General features: G+C 32.9%; 1 protein-coding gene across 1 annotated transcript in view; it reads left to right on the top strand.

Annotated features, from left to right (window-relative positions):
* Positions 1–398: 398 nt before the first annotated feature.
* The window catches only part of LOC126976751 (uncharacterized), a 69938-nt gene continuing 52540 nt past the window's right edge, over positions 399–17796 (top strand). Inside the window, exon 1 of the mRNA XM_050825313.1 lies at positions 399–631. The gene's annotated coding sequence lies outside the window, so the exon portion shown is untranslated. The remainder of the gene's footprint in view (positions 632–17796) is intronic.

Genomic DNA, 17796 nt, shown 5'->3' with positions numbered 1-17796 from the left:
TCATTTCCGTGACATACGTGAATAAACTGATTTTGATTTGATTTGATTTGTATCGATTCCTTTTTCTCATAAGAGTTACGGAATTCTAAAAAAAATATCTTATTAATTCATAATAATTGTAACTTCTAACACGAGTTTTATTCTTTCCAAAAAAAGCATCAATACATGTTAATTATTAAATGAATATCATCATTGCTGTGGCTTTATTATTACAAACATGCTACGCCACAAAATTCAGAAGCTTTGTCTGTACATCCTTTAAACAAAAGCGATCGCAATATAAACTGAATGCCGACTATATAGTGTCTAAAATTACTAATACGATGAATAGTACGAGAGCTTCAAGCATCTACGCAGTATGAACTAAAGGCAGTAATTCTCCAGTCGAATTCTAACAAGCGACCCATGCTTACGTTTCATTCGCAACGCGTGTTATAACCCAACTTATCCTCTTCGTCATACATTGTGACTTAAGTGAAGTGAATTTCGATAAATAAAACTAAGTTCTTCAATAAAACCTTTACCTTAAAGTGGTAAAGTATACTTTAAGTGAAGTACAAAGGCAGGACGACGAATTGTTTGTTTTTACCAAGAATATGCCGGCTCGCTAATTGCTTGAGCGTTAGCGGAGGTAAGTTAAGTTTATTTATGTTTGCGTATTCAGGCGTGATTCTAATAGATTACAGATTACAATGAACTCATAACAGTATACCCAACTACAATATACTTAGATATATACACTCCAAGCTATAATTTAACAATAATATATAAAATGACTGCTGTTAAGTTGATCCTTGATCTCTCCACATCATAAAAAGCTTGGAATATTTGTACGGTTCTCATCCGCTCCACAGAACCTGTTCCTGTCATTTAATAGTTTGTTATTATTTTTTGCCGTCTGCAGGACCTTCCAGCTACTAGAAATATGCAATTTATTCAATTCATATTTCAACTAGATATTTATACATAAAAAGGATTTGATAAAAATATAAAAAAATATTACGCTTATATTAGTAAGTACCTACCAAAGGGCACACGCAAAAATTTGTATTCTTAATTTTTTAAATTTTCTTAAATATATTAACGAGTTTAATATTGGGATAGTTGGTATATGTTTTGGTAATGGTAATTATCTAATATGGTGTAGATGGTTCGTAGTAACTCTAAAATTTATTTTAATTTAAATACTTAAATTTAAGTCAAGCCATCGCAATAGGCCACTCTGTAAGGATAGGCTTTATTCTATTAATAAATTATTATTTATTTAAAAAATAAAGCCTACATAATATTAGCTAGATATATAGATGCCCTAAGAACCCTTAGGTTAGATTAAAATAATTTGACTTGGAGTATACGAATGATTCACAAGCTAAACTCAAAAAGGTTTGCAGTTTACACGCAGTTATGTTAAAATTTAATTTTACTGTCATCGGAATTTATTTATGACTTCATTTGTGTAAAATACGTGTACGTCGCGTTTCCTCGGAACCTCATTATTATTTCCTAATCCATAAACAAACTTAATAGTGAAACAAAAAAAACTCAATCGATTTTTTAATATTAAATCTAATAACTAACCAACCAGGTTTCATCATACCATTCGAAAATTACCAGTTGCCGGGTAGAAAGGAGTAAGGAGATGCCTCAAATATGTGCGAAGGGAACGATGGCTGGTCCATGCGTCAACTTGTGAACGGGTGCTGCTTGTGGTGCCAGATCGAACTGTTATAGTTAATTAATCATTGTATTTATTGATGCAATTAACTAATAATTGTGACTTACACAAAACTTACACAAAAAAATGGATCAAGCTCTAAAGGTTGATGCATCTAATATGTGATAATTTATATTTATACATTTAATTATTTATTACTTTGCATGAAATAATTTATATTATTTAAACACTACTCATATATTGGATGCAGCACCTTATAAAATAATTTATTATGTACCTTTATTACAGTTTGACATTGTTAAATACTTTATTTGATTGAAAAGAGTGGCCGTTGAGTTTCTTATATTATGTTCTTCTCACGAGCTCAACTTTTTACCATACGTATGGTAAATTCGGTAATTTAAAACGAAATGATTTATTTAAATTTAAATGATTTATTTGTATGAATCGTGGTAACATAGTTGTTAACAATTAATTGGTGTACAGAACAATTCGCCAATATATCGGCATACAAATATTTGATTGTCAATATTGGAATTTTTATATTTATACGTTATTAATACACATTACATGGCTTTAATTCAATAATATAATATAAAATAAACATTAGTTTGTAGGTACCTCTCAAAAAATTACATTTGAATACCATTATTTTTGGCTAAAGAATTCTTTTAAACTATAAAAGCATTTATCTATTAGCCATAATTTAAATTTTTTATGCATTAATGTTGTAGGCATCTCTCTAATATTCTTTTGAAGATGGTTAAAGACCTTAATACACATAACATTTGCGTTATTTTGATGAAGCGCTATTCTACAGTAAACCATCAGAAGGCGAGTTGGATCTCTTAATCCTAATATGGAATAGTGCTTTGCTGGTTTAAAAAGTTCACCTTGTTTTTTAATGAACATAAAAATTTCGAATATATATAGACCAGTAAGCGTTAACAGACGGTGCTCTTGGAATAATGGTCTACACGATTCTAAAGGACTGATATTGCATAAAAGAAATATTTATAGTGACGATTCGGAAGCACTTAGTTTAATCCTACTTGAATAAAGTTTGACTTGACTTTGAACCTATTACTTAATCGACAGACTAAAAAACTTTCGTTCGGCTAAAAAAAGTTGAAGTGTACAATATTGATTAGCTTAAAGATAAGCTTGGGTGCATTAGACCGGAAGTTACCCGATGCGCTAAGGTGCGGGCGAGGGCGGTGTCTGTTTATAGTTAGATCGTTAAAAATTGACACATTAGATATAGGGTAAACACCCCACCTGCTGTCCGCAACCGTTACAAATGTAGTCATGCATGGGGCGAGTTGGGCATGAGTCTATTAATTCTGTCACTAATTCATTTCGTTTTTAATTCAAATGCTGATTGTTACTTCAAACATTATTTTTGAGTTTCTTGAATTTATAACAACCTGATAAGCAACGTGATAACCCTCACTTTTAGGACTAATACACAAATAAAATTTGAAAACAAAATTATACTAACCAACTGGCAGCAGCACTGGCAGCAGCACTGGCAGAGTAATGCCACGGAACGCCAGAGGTCATGGGTTCTTTTTTTCTTTTATTTGTGAATTTATAATACTTAACAAACTTAAAAATATCATCACATGAATGGCTATTTGAGGTGTAGAAAGTAAAAATGGAATTTGAACTTTTCTAATCTTGCCAATTTATTATAAAAATGTATATTTATATTTATTTAGGTATATCACATAATTTTTCGACCGATTATTCCTATGAACATTTAACTTTGACTGTCGAAAATGGTTAATATTTAATTTTTTTTTTTTTTTTTTACTTAAAAATTTTGTCTAATAACTTCACAGAACTCATTTAAGTGAATTCTCTAAAGGCTATATTTAAAAACAAAATTTAAAAAATTTATTTAAGAAATTTCCCATACATTTTTTTTAATTCAGAGCCAATTTAAACATAAAAACATTTATACTAATATTATATATTGTGCAATATCAATAAAAAATAATTATATTCATGTAGTAATTGCAACCATCATCAAAATGTTGCATAGAAAATTAATTTTGATTTTTAAAAAAATCCGTATTTTTTGTCAAATTTAAGCATCAAAAAAATTTAAACATCACAATATATAAATAACATCAAAAAAATTTAAACATCACATAATCTAATAAATAAAATTCTCATGTCGCTTGTAGTTAAACTCCTTCGAAACGGCTTGACCGATTCTCATGAAATTTTGAGTGCATATTGGGTAGGTCTGAGAATCGCACAACATCTTTTTTTCACCCCCCTAAATGTTAAGAGTGGTCCACGCCAAATTTAATTTTTAATTCTATTGACATTTTTTTTAAAAATTTGATTATGAGTCAGCATTAAAAATACATACAACTTCAAATTTTCACCTATCTACGATCAACAGTTACGTTTGTATCGCGACTTTAATATCGGCAATACAACGTTTGCTGGGTCAGCATATTATACTATAGGACAGTTCAAAAATATAAATCGTTATTAACATCTATATAATAATATTATTATGGATATAAACGTAGGTCAGTAAGTTAAATTATGTATACATATTATATTTTACAGTATGTTTACGTCTAATTTACAAGTCCCTTGATACAAAGTTTAACTAATTTCAAATTAACTAACTTTAGGATTCATGGAAATTTCCTTCATCCTTCTCATTAAGTCCCGAGAGGGCAGCGTCTTTGAATATTAATTAAAATGTCTATCTGTGTAATCGATTTAGGACGATCTGTGAAGCTCAAATCAAGATGTGAAGTTTCCCAAGATGGAATGTTGACACATTCTTAATAGGAGCTATGGATGTCCGTTTGCATAACTCTTATTAAGAGTTTTTTTTTAAATAAAAATAAGGGACGAGACGAGCAGGACGTTCAGCTGATGGTAATTGATACGCCGTACCAATTACAATGCAGTGCCGCTCAGGATTCTTGAAAACCCCAAATATTCTGAGCGGCACTACAATTGCGCTCCTCACCTTGAGACATAGTCATGCCCAGTCTTACTCATTTGCTCAGTAATTTCACTTACTACGACGCACTTCAGACCGAAACACAGTAATATTAACACATTACTGCTTCACGGCAGAAATAGGCGCCGTTGTGGTACCCATAATCTAGCCGGCTATATCCTGTGCAAAGGAGCCTCCCACTGGTAAATGCATATGTGGTAAACATATAAAACACTACTTTAACATAGTCTGTATCGGTTTATCGTTTAGCTTAAAGGATGTACTGATTGGGCCCAGGAAAAACTAATTTTACCTAAAATCGGGATTAGCTGGTTTAAAAAAAAGTATATAAAATTTTCAATATTTAATATTATATAAAATAAAACATCTTTTATGTAGGTACATATACGTAAATCATGAATTATAGAGAGAAATTGGTACAGCAAAATATGGGGATAGTAATTATTTGGCAGATGTCCGGGTTTTTATTTTAATTTGAACATTTAAATGCAAGTGTAACTACTATTGCTACAATAAAAATGAATAATACGAAAACAAGATTCCAAATTTGCAATGATTAAAAAGTTCTTAAGTCTTGTACGAACCCTTCGTTAATTCAACCCCTCGCACTTGACGGGTTTTCGGTAATAAGCGGATATTTCAGAATCTAAAATCTAGATGATAAACCTCCGACTACCTGTATAGCCGAGTGGTAAGTGATCCTACCTACTAAGCTAGAGGTGCCGGGTTCGAATCCCGGTAGGTGCAAGCATTTGTATGATGAATATGGATGTTTGTTTCCGAGTCATGGATGTTTAAATGTATTTATGTATTATTATATGTATTTATGTATGTTTAAGTAAGCATATTGTGTTAAATATAACGTTGTCTTTCAACCCATAACACAGGCTATATATGCTTAATTTGGGGCAATTTAATAATTTGTGTAAAAAGTGTGTCAATATTATTATTATTACATTCTAACTAATAATACAAATGTTAATGATTGTTTATTCGTTACACTTTCACGCCTTAACTACTAATTCGATCATTATGAAACTTTGCACACACATTGACACCCAGAAAATGATATAAGGTACATTTTATCCGGAAATTTTTGAACTTCTTGGTGAAGCGCGATGCAATTTTAACGTCGGGATGGAGAAGGATATACATCGAAAGAGAAGTAGAATAGGTATCGAGGCGAGTGAGATAAAAGTGAGCTTTATGTCTGTGTTTTGTTCAATGTCGTTCTTTATACAAGGCCTAGTGGGAACAAAGTCACGGGCAGATAAATAATTTACCTGTCTACTGCTTATATTCACAAATAAAGGCCAATTTGTCCTCCTCAGGTCTGAGGCATAAGTTTTTAAATGTCCAAATGATTTGAGTTTTCTTTCGTGTTAATTCCGCCATTATTTGTCTTTAAACAATTCGACACGTGTTTTGCTGTTATCTGACACGAAACTGACGGAGTCAGTCTAGAGATTTTGGCGAGTCAACACGTCCTGAGGATGCCTCGTGTAGAGGCGAAACACGTGTCGAATTGTTGAAAGACAAATATTGGCGGAATTAACACAAAAGAACTTTCAAATCATTTGGATAATTATGGATTTCCGCAAAGTAACGCCTACTTCAATAAATTTTTAAATGGGTGGATGTTTTACGTTCATTTAAGTGACTTCAAAATCCTATTTGAATGAAAATATTTGAATTTTAATTTATGTCTCGATACTATAAATCACAGCTAATTATTTCTGGATTCCTTCAAGATACTTCGGTGTCTTATCTATTGTAAATAGGAATAGAAATGTCATAATATTATGGATTTATTGTTTCCTACAGGAACAATAAATAAACAGCTACAAGTAATATGGTGACTACAAAGTGTCACAATAAATAACGTTATCAATGAGGGTAGTTACACATTTCATTATATTTGTCTTTGATAGTGTTTAATGTGCATTAACAACGCTTGTTTTCGATCCAACAGTAGTTATTGTTATTAGGTTATTATTTTTTATTCAACGATTTATTTGTATACAGAGGCAGAATAATGCACACGTAGGCATAAAAGGCATTTATTTTCTCAAAATCGATTCTTTTTGATGTCATTTCTAATAACTACTAGATACTAATACCGCTTCGGAAACAAATGGCGCTCTGAGAGAGAAGACCTCTCAAAGGCCGGCAACGCTCTTGTGATTCCTCTGGTGTTGCAAGAGAATGTGGGCGGCGGTGATCATTTAACACCAGGTGACCCGTACGCGCGTTTGTCCTCCTATTCCATAAAAAAAAAATAAGCGGCGCAAGAAACTCTCCCAGCATTCTTTTGTTGCGCTCTTTTCAATAAAAATATACAATATTGTACAGTCATTTCTATCGCTATAAAATAATCACAATCTAGTCCCAGGCTGGCCGATCATTTAGATATTCAGCAGTGGAGTAATATGATTTACGACAGAGCCATTTTTTTTATAAAACATTTAAATTTATTTATAGATAATGCCTGAACAGTGGCTGGGACTTTATTGTAGAAGTGTATACATTTACCCTTAAAGCTATTATATTATATCTTATGAAGCCTACTAGAATTAGTTACAAGCAATCCCTTATTTCTGATGTTATAATAATGAAAATCACTAGTAAGAGCAAAAAGGTGACGATTTTTGTGAACGTATATTAAATTTTCATAAATGTACTGGGAATAAACACTCATAATATTTATTTTTTTTAATTTTTCTTTGAGTTTGAATCTAAAAGCAAGCCATACTATCCATCATTTAAAAGAGCTTTTAGAAAGAAATGAGCAACTGTGCAATATATGAACATTCAAAAATTTATCAAACAACAATGAAATGTGTCTTCTTCTTCTTTCTCATAAAAAAAGTGTGTGTGTGTACTTATGTATGCACGCAAGAAGTTATACTTCATTGGCATAACAAAGCAAAAATCATTAAAAAGTTTTATTGCTCGTGCTATAATTCTACGTTTTTATAAAGAATAATTATGTAAAAATCTTGCAAAGATGGCTTTGAGAATAAGTTATTAAACAATGAATACGGCTGTATGGGCTTGAACCCTTTGCCTATCCTAATAATGGACGAAGAAACCAAAAAAAAAAATAACGAATGACGCAAACGTCAGAAAATTTTAGGAACCAACTTCAACCTATTACTTTTGTGTTACAGTGATGCGCGCGCATCTTAAAATTTCAATCTCATTATTTTTTCATAACGCGCTTAAAGAAGTATATCTTCAAAAATCAATGTATGTTCACTACAAGCTCCGAAGCAATTGATTCATTGTTCCTGCTCCAACAACTCTATAATATATGATATTTTTGTCAACTCGTCTAATTTATAGACATAGTATAGTCTAGACAGGAACAGCTGTTTGTAGAAAGTGTGTTAATTATTATTTTATTACTATTATATAAAAGAGGTGTTGATCATTTATCACCAGGTTACGCCTGACCTTCAAAAGCATATAAAACACACATAAGATACATAATAGTTTTAAGGGTAAATCGTTACACTATAATAATAAATTTAAATGTTTTATTAATAAATGCCTCTGTCGTAAATCCTACTACTCCACAGCTGAATATGTAGGTGATCGGACAACCTGGAACTAGATTATGGTTAATTTATACTTTATAGCAATAGCAATGACAGTACAATATTGTATATTTTATTAAAAAGATCGCAAAAAAGAATGCTGGGGGAGTTTCTTGCGCCGCTTCTTCTCTCTCAGAGCGCTATTTGTTTCGGAAGCGGTAGTAGTATCTATATTAGAAATGAAATCAAAAATAATTCTATATGAATCAATTTTCAGAAAATAAATGCCTTTCATGCCTTTCGTTAAATTTTTTATATTTAAATAATGAGGAAATTGCATAGGTTTGAAAAATAATTGTTAAAAATGACGTTAAAAAATCAAATAAAAAATCACAAAATAAAGTGTGTAGCGCGCCTAATGTAATTTTCACTTCAACAACAATAATTGAGTTTATGCGGGTAGTATACGAAAAACAAAACACATCTATTCACCTACATTGTCAATTTACAGCAGTCATAATTAAAATTTTATCAACTAAACAAATTTGTTAGAAAAACAAACTCGACTGTTGGTTTAATTCCACGTTTCCCCTTCGTTAGCTAAAATGAAAAGATAATACAAAAGAAAATTGCTGTGCAAGGCTTTAAACAAAAGCAGGACGACAGCAGATTTATCATTTACGACGAGTATAACGAAACACCATCCTTCAACAGCTCAGCTAAAATGAGAATTGCACATCTGGCATTTTGTTTATAAAGAATAACTGTAATTCTTGGAAACGAATAATAAATCTACGAAGAGGTACATCGTTGTAGTTATATTCGACGACCTGTATAGCCGAGTGGTTAGCGATCCTACCTACTAAGCTAGAGGTCCCGAAATCGAATCCCGGTAAATGCAAGCATTTATATGATGAATATGGATGTTTGTTTCCGAGTCATGGATGTTTAAATGTATTTATGTATGTTTAAGTAAGTATATTGTATTAAATATATCGTTGTCTTGCAACCCATAACACAGTCTATATATGCCTAATTTGGGGCAAGATAATTTGTGTAAAAAGTGTCTCAATATTATTATTATTATATTTATACTTCTCTTTTTTAACAGTAATGCAACTAAGTTATTTTGCTTTATCATTTTTGGTCTAATCTTTATGTTTATTATGTATAAATTCTTCAAGTTTGGTATGCTTATTACAGTAATTGTAAATGCTGTTTGCACCTGTAAAGACATGTCTTATTGTTACACATTTTCACCAGTGGGAGGCTCCTTTGCACAGGATGCCGGCTAGATTATGGGTACCACAACGGTGTCTATTTCTGCCGAAAAGCAGTAATGTGAAAACTTTAAGTACAGCATACAGTCTGAAGGGCGCCGCAGCTAGTGAAATTACTGGGCAAATGAGACTTAGCATCTTATGTCTCAAGGTGACGTGCGCAATTGTAGTGCCGCTCAGAATTTTTGTGTTTATCAAGAAGCCTAAGCGGCACTGCATTGTCGCAGCATTGCATCTGCAGGGCGTATCAATAGAGTACCATCAGCTGAACATCCTGCTCGTCTCGTCTCTTATTGTAATTTAAAAAAATTGTACTATCCCTTATGTACTTGATGTAATGTTGGTGTTTCCAAATAAAAAAAAAAAATAAGAATATAGCAGATAAATATTCATATATCGTTAATTCTATGTAGATTGTAATCTTATTGTACCTACACCTATATGAAGAAGTAAAACGTAATCATTGCATGTTCTAAGTATTGTTTTCTTAGACAAATTCCAATTCAGCTTGATCTATACTAATGGACTATCTTCGAAAAGATATTGCTGCACGGGAGATGGTTTTTAAAGAAAATATAAATCAAAAGTTAATTCAATATTCGATTGTAAAATCACTTATTGAACGTCAAATCTACCACGGCTTTCGAGATATGATTTAGGTCTGAGGAGAATATTGCGTTGTTTTCTTGTAAAACCCTAAAAAAACGATAGCAATGGTCTCATTTGGTGCTATTTTCTATAGTTAAATTTGTGTTAGCTCTTCTAATTTTGACTATCACCTAACCTAGCTGACCCTGCCAATTAAAGTAATAAAAAAATTCAATTGTTAAAATTTTTTGGGGTTTAAAAAATAGATGACGACCGATTGTCAGACCTACCAAATATATCGTACTTACATAAAATTTATCGTACTACAATTATAATATTCTATTGCTATCTTGCAGATCTGTGGATGGAACATAATAATATAAAAATCGTGATTAAAGAACAGTGGTTAATCGTTCGTAATTAGTGGGTGTTGTATTATTAATCAATGCTGAATCATAATAAAAAAAAATTAAAAAATTGTCAAAACCATAAAAAAAAGTATTTAGAGGTGGGGTTACCCATAACATTTGGGGGTACGAAAAGCAAATGTTGTCCGATTCTCAGACCACAAAATTTCATATAAATCGGTTTAGCCGTTTCGGAGGAGTTTCGTTACAAACACAGCGACACGAGAATTTTAAATATTAGATAATACTATATCTAACCAGGCCTGTTAACAAATTATACAATAAAAATATAGAGAAAAATATGAAACTTCACATCACAGCACGTTTTTTGAAGCTAGGGCCTTAATATAGTAGATTCAATTGGAATAATTTTATAGATAAAAATAATACTTTTTATTAACTGTAGAATGTGTAACAGTAGAAAGAAAAAGTCCACAGTTTATAATAATTATAAACTCTTAAAATTTTTAACATTGGTTTAAGCTTGGTAAGAGCGTGGTAGTTATAAATATTTCGCTGATTTGGCGCTAGTATTTACTGACCGAATTTCGCATGGTAACCTCGTCTGAAAATAATTTTAAATGCAAGCTCTCCTTTGTTCGGAATGTAATTTTAAACTCGTGAGACCGTTGCAAATAATTACGACGTGTTCTTAATAAGGTTGATTTAATAATCGGCGCTGCTAAACTCGTGTCAAAGATGACATGATTGCTTAATATTGATAAATGCCTAAAAGATGTGTTCATCTAAGATTTGAAGCCTTATTGAATTATTTTATGTATGAGGTGATTTTAAGAGTGGCTCATTTTAAATGGTGTTGGTAGTGACAAAATATATTTACATGATATATTTTATTTATTTATTTATTTATTAAAGCACACCACATCACATACAATACAATTTTCTTAATCTAATGTTACAATTAGTAGTTCTAAAGTATACGACAATAATTATGGTGAACATAAAAATTACAAAAAATACTCCCTTATTACTTCTGAAAAATAGAAATAATACTATCTAAGCTATAATAAAAACAAAATAAATAGTGAAAGTACAAATTATAACTTTAACTTATTAAAATAATGAAGACGAAAAAAAAAGAAAAACTACTTATTTGACAGATGTAGATTGAGTTGGTACTACAATTATGTTTTTAAAAAATTGGGCCAAAGCATCATCACAGATTGGTTCTGTTCTGTGCTAACAACCTTTTCATTGTTGATATAACCAAATAAAAATTAAATATTGACATAAACATGGTTTAATATATTTAAATAAACATTAATATACAACACTATTCAGATAGTTACTTCTTGAGTAATACCAGACATCTTCGTAAATACAACTTTATTTTATTCTGTTATTTCATACTAAAAGTATAACCAGCTGTTTAAGGGCCAAATGGTATTACCCGCCGCGATGGCAAGCGTCCTGATGGAATGACGCTGGTGGCTTGGGCACGGGGAAGGGCGCTGGTGTGGGACGCTAATTGCGTCGACACTCTGGCTCCTTCTCATGTCCAAGTTACGTCAGTTGGTGCTGGGGCTGCTGCTTCGACTGCCGAAGACAGCAAGCGTCGCAAATATGTTGGTCTCAGTGAGTCATACATCTTTGTGCCGTTTGGTGTCGAGACACTTGGCCCGTGGGGCCCCGACACGCGGAGAATGTTCAAAATACTATCTTCGCGCCTCAATGAGGCTACTGGAAACCCAAGCGCTGGCAGCTATTTCGGTCAACGGATCAGCCTTGCTATCCAACGCGGTAATGCTGCCAGTATTCTTGGTACGCTTCCACGTAATGATAGTTTTAATTTTATGTAGTCGTAGTATTGTAAATATAGTTTTAAGATTTGTTTTGTTTGAATAATAAATCATTTTTAAAAGTATAACAGTAAACATTTTTCAATATCCTCATTTTGGTTTCGTTGTCAAAATAAATGTTTTATAAGTAGGTTATATACATAATATACCTCTTTTTAACAAATTAATAACATTTCAAACAATACCGTTCTCGTAACTATATTTACAATACTATAATTACATTTAATTAAAGCTTTCTTTTATATTTGATACATAAAAAAATTTAACTGTAATTAATTAACATTGTGATTATTCATCAGAGTAGACTAATTTAGAATCGGCATCGAATTATAATGAATTGAGTCGTGCTTCAGCGCGTTGTTATGCCCCAAAAAAGAAAGAAATAATATGCCGGCCATGAGCTCAGATGCGATAGATTTTTTTTATGGAATAGGAGGACAAACGAGCGTACGGGTCACCTGGTGTTAAGTGATCACCGCCGCCCACATTCTCTTGCAACACCAGAGGAATCACAAGAGCGTTGCCGGCCTTTAAGGAAGGTGTACGCGCTTTTTTGGAAGGTACCCATGTCGTATCGTCCCGGAAACACCGCACAATAAAGCTCATTCCACAGATTCGTAGTACGAGGAAGAAAGCTCCTTGAAAACCGTACCACCAGGACCACCACACATCCAGATGGTGCGGATGATATCCTAACTTGTGGCGTGTCGTGTGAAGGTGGAATAATCTGCCTGAGCTCATGGTGGGAGAAGATGGATTTTACCAGTGGGAGGCTCCTTTGCAACGGATGCCGGCTAGATTATGGCTACCACAACGGCGTCTATTTCTGCCGTGAAGCAGTAATGTGTAAACATTATTGTGTTTCGGTCTGAAGGGCGCCTTAGCTAGTAAAATTACTGGGCAAATAAGACTTGACAACTTACCTATAACACAAGGTGACGGGCGCAGTTGTAGTGATGCTCAGAATTTTTGAGCTTTTGAAGAAGCCGTAGTGGCACTGCATTTTAATGGGCAGGGCGTATCAATTACCATCAGCTGAACGTCCTGCTCGTCTCGTCCGGTATTTTCATAAAAAAAAAGACCGTTAATGCTCTTGTGATTCTTCTGGTATTGCAGGATAGCGTAGACGGCAGTGATCACTTATAGCAGTGACCCGAGCGCTCATATGTCCTCCTATTCCATAAAAAAAAACAATCTCAATAACCTTTAATTACATTAGCCATACAAATACCGTGCCGTGGCTATTTAGCCGGCTAATCTATTTGTTTACTACTACTGTTAACATCACGAGCGCTTCCATAAGTAATAATAAACTAATTCACACAACTATCTCAAAGTTTTGAGACAGGTTCTCAGTAAAAACCGCATACCAGTGTCAGTTTTAACGTAACTCCGTTTCGAAACACCAGCCGTTAAAATGAACGCGTAAGCATGGCGAAATATTGTCTCGATTTCTCTAATCTCTTTCATTTACATGTTCATAATTTATAAATTAATGACTTTGTGTCGTTTAACTAATGATAGTTTAATGAAGTCATCAAATGAATGTAAAATAGTGCAAGTTGTACATCAACAAACATGTAATCGTACACGTGTGTTTGTTTCAAAAACCATAATTCTTGTTTTTCTTTTGTAACCGAGGCTAAAACAGTTTTTTGAATTAATGTATGTTTCAAATTCAAATATGTTTATTAAAAATCACTTAAGGCGACACTACATGCCAGCGACCTTGAGCGATATGAGTTCAGGGCTGCCGGCCCGCTATCTATTTAACAAAGCCATTATTTTCAAAATTCTGGGGTGGAAAACAGTTTATATGTTATCTCGTTATTCACTACTAATCTGAATAAATGGACCTACACAAAAAAGTACAAGCTATAAGAATAACTTTTCTGAGAGAAGTACCAAAAAAATGCGTCACGCCATGCCAAATAACTTGTTTTACTTCAAAGAAAAGTGGTAGTTCAAAAAGGCTCGGCAGTGTTAACTGTAACCAACAGCAAGCATTAGCAACCTACAAATAAGACTTAAGGATATGTGTAACAGGATTAAGTAGTGTTCATAGTTTGAAATGCTACACTTTCACCACAAAACTTGTCTAAAAACACCATGTTTGCGTGTTTTCTGCTTACTCTTCGGCTTAATGAACGTCAGAAACAACCATATAAAGTATAGTGCCTCAGACCTGAGAAGAACGGGCGCAAGAAACGTTTCTTCGCGCTTATCTCAAAACCGTAAAATTCAATGATTTTCAATTCGATGGGTTCACAAATCTACGCGGGCAATGTTGGGAACGCTCATTAGCATTTTATGTAACAGCTACTTGTCAAAGCATATTATTAGAAACTATATTAATACGTCAAACTATCCAAATGTGATTTACTAATGGCCGTTTTAAATAACGTATAGTTACGGATATATTGCTATCAACGTTTAATGACAAGATCTTATCTATCCTTAGTTATGTCCAATATAGTTATAATATTAGTTATAGTCCAATGCTATCTGTCGGTAGGTTATTGAAATGTAAGTAAGCGTAGAATGATAGATTTGTCTACCTCTAGTAAGTTAAACTAAGGATAGATAGGTTATTGAAAACGCGCGTAAAGCTATCAAAATACACTGAGAATGTTGCTATTCAAATTGCTTGTCATAACCGACAGTTTATTTGCTGTTCATCCCGACCACCCAGCCAAGGTTCAAAATATATTTACCTTTAAAACAAAACAATGTGTTGTTAACCGAATAGTACTGTATGAAGCACAAAATAAAACCGAATTTCTTCTGGTCGCTAGAAAGAATATTAGACGGAGCACTGAACTGTTGACAGCCGTCCTTCCCCACACCTGAGGTTCACTCAAGTCACTCTCATTAAGCCTGTTTCACACTGTATATATATATTTATGTATAATAAACCTACTGCTTTAGACACTCGGCAATTCTCAATTCATTGAATTGTGTTGCACGTACATATATTATGATATAAGGTTTTAATGCTGTAACATCAAAGAACACACTTAAAGAACAAACACTTTTAAAGGATTAAACGCGTGTAAATTTACCTTTATTTTTACATTTGAGATCTGGAAAGGTCTTGAAACGTCGGGTTAGCTAAAATATTAATAAAAATGTAACTTATTTTTAAATCTAATGTAAAAACACAGTTAAAATTACACGCGTTTTAACTCTTTAAAGTGTTTTATTTGAATGTGTAACTCTAGTGTTAATCGAAGAAAATACAACATAATGTTAATTAATAATAATTAATATACTCTAATGAGTAATAACTCTAATAATAGACTGCTCCTAACTAATGTTAGGAGCAGTCTATTATTATTATATTTATATTAATTTATATATTTGTAAGCTCTCGTCAAATAAATCTTTTCAATATTACATTGCTCATTTAAATTATGCTACCAATTACTCAGTAAAATTAATATCTAAACACTCTATGTACTAAATCTAGAAGCAAAATTGAATTAAAGCTATAAACATGAATGGAATGATTATTGTTAAGTAATATTGATAAAGAAACACATCCTAACATAACAATCATAAAGTAACATAAAAGCCATAAAAGGTATTTATTTTCTAAACATTGATTCCTTTAGAATTATTTTTGAAGTCATTTCTAATATAGTATACTACTATATGATACTACTACCGCTTCGGAAACAAATGGCACTCTAAGAGAGAAGAAGCGGCGCAAGAAACTCTCCCAGCAGTTCTTTTTGCGCTCTTTTTAATGAAATATACAATAGTTATAATCATTATCTCGTCCCAGGCTCGGATCACTTAGATATTCAGCTGTTGAGTAGTAGGACTTACAACAGAGCCATTTTTTAACAAAACATTTAAATTTATTTATAGATAATGCCTGAACAGTGGCTGGGACTTAATTATAAAAGTGTCATTTACCATTAGAGCTATTATTATATAGAGTATCTTATGAAGCCTACTAGAATTAGTTACAACCAATCCCTTATTTCTAGTGTAATAATTATGAAAATCACTATTAAGAGAAAAAAGGTGACTATTTTTGTGAACATATATTGAATTTCTTAAATGTACTGACAATGAAATGTCACAAAATTTATTTCTTTAAATTTTTTCATTGAGAGACTGTCTGTCTATACACAAATAAAATTTGAAAAACAAAATTTTATGAACGATGCGGGACTCGAGCCCACGACCTCCGGCGTTCCGTGCCGGTGCTCTTACCAACTGAGCCAACCGTTCGAGTAACGTAGCGTTATAAAATCTTGTTTGCTTTGTTCAACTCTCAGGTTGTGGCTTCATCTACAGGATCTACTTTACAGTTGATAACCTGCTCAACCCCAATATTTGCATATTAGGAAATTGACTTGAGATGTCGCTCTTGTAAATCTAAACAATATGTTATATTTCTAAAGTGATAACCCTCACTTCTAGGATTAATACACATATAAAATTTGAAAAACAAAATTTTATGAACGACTGTTAAAACGGTTGGCTCAGTTGGTTAGAGCACCGGCACGGAACGCCAGAGGTCGTGGGTTCGAGTCCCGCATCGTTATAAACATATTGTTTAGACTTTCTATAACCAGTCATAATATAACCTTACAAAAAACATCCATTTACACTCATAAAAGCGTTACTAAGTAATTTAGAACTGAGAACTTCATAGCCGCGTGTGAAACGAGCATTACTTCCACGTTTATAGTCTCAAGATATGAATCAAGTTCATATTAAGGCTGTATAAGGAAAAATGGTCACTGTGGGAAGACTTTTATGTTGAGTAACATGTGAATATCGCTTAATTACTTGCTACACTGTAATTAAATTAAATAACTACTTGCATAATAAACTTACTTTTGGTATTAAGAACGTATAATAGTACTTTTTACACCTCATTTAGAGATACTCTAGTCACATTTATTTACTCATGTGCTCTAGTGGCCATTTTTCCATACAAACTTTTACACAAAGTACTTTTACTGTATATATTCTTTGCCTGGAGTTTGGAGGAGTGACGGCTATTCGCGCTATAAGGGTTATAGTGTTTTATTATATACCTATATATATTGACGACTCATATAGTCGAATGGTTGGTGGCCCTGACTTTTTTTTTATGAAAATAAGGGACGAGACGAGCAGGACGGTCAGCTGATGGTAATTGATGCGCCCTGCTCATTACAATGCAGTGCCGCTCCGGATTCTTGAAAAAACCCAAAAATTCGTCACCTTGAGACATAAGATCTGATGATGAGAGATGTTAAGTCTAATTTGTCCAGTAATTTCACTAGCTACGGCGCCCTTCAGGCCGAAACACAGCAGTGCTTACACATTACTGCTTCACGGCATAAATAGGCGCCGTTGTGGTAATCTTAATCTAGGTGGCATCCTGTGCAAAGGAGCCTCTCACTGGTATTCCCACTGGTGACTACTAAGCTAGAGGTCCCAGGTTCGAATCCCGGTAGGTACATCATTTTTATGATGAATATGGA

This window comes from Leptidea sinapis, chromosome 42 (assembly GCF_905404315.1).
Source record: "Leptidea sinapis chromosome 42, ilLepSina1.1, whole genome shotgun sequence".
Taxonomy (NCBI): Eukaryota; Metazoa; Arthropoda; class Insecta; order Lepidoptera; family Pieridae; genus Leptidea; species Leptidea sinapis.
The sequence above is the reverse complement of the archived record's forward strand: the minus strand, read 5'-3'. Positions and strand labels throughout refer to the sequence as shown.